Consider the following 5,402-nt stretch of genomic DNA (forward strand, 5'->3'; position numbering starts at 1 on the left):
GTTTCCCACAGACATGATGAGTTTGCCTCAGGGTAATCCAGGTGAAAGGAGGGGGAATTTTACTTCCTATGAATCAAAGGGCCAAATAAATCCCTGTCTTCTTCCTTAATGCTGCCCTCTATCCTTTGTGCCCCTGGGACCCAGGAAAAACCACTCAGATTCTGCTATGCCCACTTGGCTGTCTATTCTTATTGACGTGTGACATCTCTCAAGTAGGACAATCCTCTGCTGAAGAAAGGAGTAGTAGGCAAGCAGGGACAGGCTCAAACTCTTGAATGGTGCAATTAGAAACTCAAGATGGGCTCCTCAGATGCAGGGGACTGCCTGCCTCTCAAGGGTCATGCCCCAAACTCTTTTTTTTTTTTTTGGTGGGGCAATGAGGGTTAAGTGACTTGCCCAGGGTCACACAGATAGTGAGTATCAAGTGTCTGAGGCTAGATTTGAACTCAGGTCCTCCTGAATCCAGGGCTGATGCTTTATCCACTGTGCCACCTAGCTGCCCTCCAGGGCCAAAACTCTTTTGTCTTGGAGGAAGCTCTGAGTCAGAGAGGGACAGACAGTATTGACAATGTAGGGAAAAAAAAGAGAAATGCTAGCTTTGGACAAAGGGGAAAGCAAGTAGACTGAGCCCTACCCAAGGGGACCTTTGCCCTGCCCCCTCCCCAACGCACCCCCAGCCTGGAGCTCTTGGATTCAAAGGGTGGGGGAGGGGTTTCCATTGTGATGGAAGATAAAAGGGAAGGGAGAGTTGTTGTATTTTCCCACCAAGTCCTGTCCAGGGACCAGCTACTAGAAGGACATCTGCATTAGCAAGCAAGCAAGCTTTTAGGGCAGGAGAAACTCCTCGCCACTTGTGATACTAGGAATTCTCTGGGACAGGGATGAACAGTCTTCAGAGCCTCAAGATCATGTCACTGAGAGGACCCAGGTCCAAAGTGAGGACTTAAGGGGCAGAGGCCCAGCATCCTCATTCGCTTCCCTCGGGTCATGTCCAGCGATGTAGCCCGAGTTGTGCCCCCTGACTCCCCTCCTGGGGAGCCAAATGGACATGGATGAGAAGGAAAGAGAGTTTTCTTACAGAGCACCCTGGAGGTGGGAGTGGGGTCTGGGTCTGGGGTCTTCCAATTTCAGCCTAAGGTTCTTTCTTCTGTTGATAGTGGTACTCCTCCCGGGCGTCCACTGTACCTTGGGATCCGTATATTACTCTTCCTATGAAATTGTCATCCCCAAGAGATTAACGCCCAGGAAAGGGGAAGAAAAAGCGGGGAAAATCTCCTATTCGATATTTATGAGAGGCAAGAGGCAGGTGATTCATCTGAAACAAAAGAAAGACCTGTTTGTTAAGAACTTCCCCGTCTATACTTATGAAGATGGGGAGCTCAGCCTGGACATGCCTTTTCTCCAGGATGACTGTTATTATGATGGATATGTGGAAAGCAGGCTGGGGTCCCTCGTGTCTCTCAGTACCTGCTCAGGCCTCCAAGGTATAATAAGCATAGAGAAAACAGTCTATAACATTGAGCCCATCGAGGCTTCGAGTAAGTTTGAACATGTCTTGTACAAAATGAAAAAGGACACGTTCGATTTCTGCAAGGGGCCTGAGAAAGAACTCGAGTTCAGGGTCGGTGGGAGAGACGAAGTGGACGTCGACATTGACGAGGCTGGAGAAGACACTCTGACGAGATACGTGAATTACGTCTGGTCACACACCAAGTACGTGGAGATGTTTGTTGTGGTCGACAACAACAGGTTCCAGATGTGGGATGGTAACGTGACCAAGACAACACAGAAGGTGCTAGAGGTCATCTCACACCTCAACACCTACACCAGCGAGATCAGCATCAGAGTCGTCCTGATTGGTTTGGAGATCTGGACGAGGAGCAATCCCATCAGCCTCCCTGTCCAACTGAGGCCAGCCCTTCCTGTTTTCAACAGATGGAGGGACCAGACACTCTTCAGGAGAGCGGTTCATGATGTTGCCCATCTGATTGTAGGGCACAATCCTGGAAACATAGTGGGCAATGCCTATCTCAAAGGGGCCTGTGTGGTCGGGAATGCCGCGGCCATTGAATCTTTCTATCACGAAGACGTAGCCCGATTTGCTACCCTCATGGCTCATGAGCTGGGCCACAACCTAGGTATGGAGCATGACCAGAGAGGCTGCATTTGTGGGGAGTACTATTTTTGCATCATGCATGAATTTATCTCCCATGAGAGACATTACAGCAACTGCAGTATGGATAACTTGTATGAATACTTGAGGGTACACAGAGGGGCTTGCCTCTATAACAAACCAGACGTCAGGAAAATATTTAGGATGTCGATCTGTGGGAACAGAGTGCTGGACAGAGGGGAAGAGTGTGACTGCGGCAATGCCGAAAGTTGTGCAAGTGACCCTTGCTGTCTTCCCACATGCAGGATGACTAGAGGCTCCGTGTGCGCCTTTGGGCCCTGCTGTGAAAGGTGCCGATATCGGTTACGGGGCAGCGTTTGCCGTCGGAGCTCAGATGAGTGTGACCTCCCTGAATATTGCAATGGAACCTCCATGTGGTGCCAGACAGATGTCTACAAACAAGATGGCACCCCGTGCGGAAATCAAGGGTTTTGCTACCAAGGGCGCTGCCGGGGGCTGGATCGCCAGTGTGCTGAGGTCTTTGGGGAAGGTGCCAGGTCAGCCCGGGATAGTTGCTACCAGCTCATGAACACCAAGGGGGACCGATTTGGGAACTGTGGCAGTGAATTTACTGGGTTGTACAAGGTCTTTACGAAATGCCGGGCTAAAGACATCAAATGTGGGAGGCTTATGTGTGAGAACGTGCAGAGGCTTCCCCCAACCAGGGACCACCACACCTTTATCCAGGTGCGCCATGAGGACACTTGGTGCTGGGGGGCAGACCTCTTTGTGGGCGTTGGGGTCAATGATGGAGGAGAAGTGTACACTGGGACCGTTTGTGGCCAGAACAAGATCTGTCTCAACAATGCCTGCTCTGATACAAGATTGCTCAGGCTTGAGTGCGACCCAGTTGCAAATTGTCACAGGAGAGGGGTGTGTAACAATTTGAAACGTTGCCACTGTGATGCTGGTTATGCCCCACCAACTTGTGAGGCAAGAGGTGATGGGGGCAGTACGGACAGTGGGCCCCCCCCTCCAACTAGAACCACCACCACTGCCCGTACCACCACTGCCCGAACCACCACTACCCGGGCCACCACTACCCGGGCCACCACTACCCGGGCCACCACTACCCGGGCCACCACTACCAGAAGCACCACTGCCCGTACCACCACTGTCCGAACCACCACTACGCGTGCCACCACTACCCCTGCCACCACTACCCGAACCACCACTGCTCGAACTACTCCCACTCCTACCACCACCACCTCAACCCCCTCCACCACCACCACCCCAACCCCCCCCACAACCCCCCCCACCCCCACTACCACCCCCACCCGCCGCACTACCACCCCCACCCGCCGCACTACCACCCCCACCCGCCGCACTACCACCCCCACCCGCCGCACTACCACCCCCACCCGCCGCACTACTACCCCCACCCCCACCCCCACCACTACCACCCCCACCCCATCAGAGAGCCAGCCTCCCAGTCCCCCAGGGATTATCCTCACTCCTTCTAGCAGGCTCCCAAGAAAAGGAAGCAAGGAAAAAATATTGGCCATCTTCTTGTTCTTGGTTACCTTCATCCTCCTTGTGAATAGTGTGATCTGGTACCTCGTGATCCTGGCCTATGCCCAGAAAAGGGCTGCGATAAGGAAAATGAGGAAAAAGAAATCCCCCCGAAAAAAGGCGCTCACCAGACACTCACCAGGCGCTCACCACGTTCGAAGAATCTGAGGGACGAGGATCGAGGCTGGGCTGGCCAGCAAGGAGGTGCTGTCTCCCAGCACTTGTTGAATGACAACAAACCATGCTTTGGAAGGATGGGTGTTATTTGAGACAGGGAATATTTGAATAAAAGGATAAGTGAAATCACAACTGTCGCAGGGGAGATGTCGGCTTGAGCTTGGGGCTGGGTTCTCTCTCCAATTGTGGGAACACTGGGGTGCCTGGTGAGGAAACCTAGGACTTTGAGAGGGCTGGGATCATTGACAGATGGAAATGCAACCTCCAGCTCAGAGAGGACAGGGTGACTTCAAGATGGGGGGAGGAGTCTACGATTTTCTTTCTTTTTTCCTTGGAACCTTTTTGACATAGCTCTACATTCTCTATCCGTCACTGGTCCTCTCACCTTTTGGATCTAATGGCTACGTTATTTTCCTTTCTGGGAACTCCCTGGTCCCTTAGCCACTTGGCTCCCAGGACTTCCTTTCTATCTTTTCTTTACCTTCCCTTAAAATAAAAAGGCTCTGTGCTTGAGGAAACAGTTCAGGTGAGAAGTACCCACTAGCCTATGGTCTCAAACATTCACACCCCAGCAACCATACCTGAAGAATACTTAACATGAAGCCCAACAAGTGCTCATCCAGTCTTTGAAGACTTCCAATGACAGGGAGGTGACTTCCCAAGGAAGCCCATGCTTGTCTGGGACAGCTCCTATTGTTAGGAATATATTTTCCCTTCCCTTGTTCAGGGTTAAAAATGCCTCTTGGGGGGCAGCTGGGTGTGGCACAGTGGATAGAGCACCAGCCCTGGATTCAGGAGGACCTGAGTTCAAATCCAGCCTCAGACACTTAACACTTACTAGCTGTGTGACCCTGGGCAAGTCACTTAACCCCAATTGCCTCACTTTAAAAAAAAAGCCTCTTGGTAGTTTTCTACCCACTGCTCCTGGTTCTGTCCCCTGGGTGCAAGTTTCCACAAAACAGCCCTTTGGATATTAAAAAAAATATCACATCTCACCTGTACCTCCTGAAAATCATCTCTTCCCAAGGCCAAACATTCCTGGTTCTCTCACTCATGGGAGCCCAAAAATAGAACAGGAAGGGTCTCCAAAGGCAATCTAATACAACCCTTTATTTTACAGAAGAGCAGAGGCCTGAAGAGAATAGGTTACTTGCCCAAGGTAACAAGGTAATAAGAATGAGAGGGAGGATTTGAATCCAGTGCTTCTGACCGCAGGGCTTCTGCTTTTTCAACTGTCCCACAATGCTTTCCTTGCAGTCTTTATACAGCACAAATTCAAGGCCCTTTGCCATCCTACCAGTCCTTCCTGAGAGATAACTCACAGTGTGGTAGGGGGTTTGCCACATGAGCAAATAACTCTCTGATATATATTCCCAAGAGAAGATGTCAAATTCTTTTTTTTTTTTTAAGCAATCGGGGTTAAGTGACTTGCCCAGGATCATCACACAGCTGGTAAGTGTCTGGGGCCAGATTTGAACTCAGGTCCTCCAGACTCCAGGGCCAGTGGCCTAGCCACTGCACTACACACCTACTTGCCTGG

At 51.2% G+C, this 5,402-nt stretch overlaps 1 pseudogene; it reads left to right on the forward strand.

Annotated features, from left to right (window-relative positions):
- Nucleotides 1-987: 987 nt before the first annotated feature.
- Nucleotides 988-3,853, forward strand: LOC122744510 (annotated as a pseudogene).
- The last annotated feature ends 1,549 nt before the right edge of the window (nt 3,854-5,402 follow it).

Source organism: Dromiciops gliroides, chromosome 1, assembly GCF_019393635.1.
Source record: "Dromiciops gliroides isolate mDroGli1 chromosome 1, mDroGli1.pri, whole genome shotgun sequence".
Lineage (NCBI taxonomy): Eukaryota > Metazoa > Chordata > Mammalia > Microbiotheria > Microbiotheriidae > Dromiciops > Dromiciops gliroides.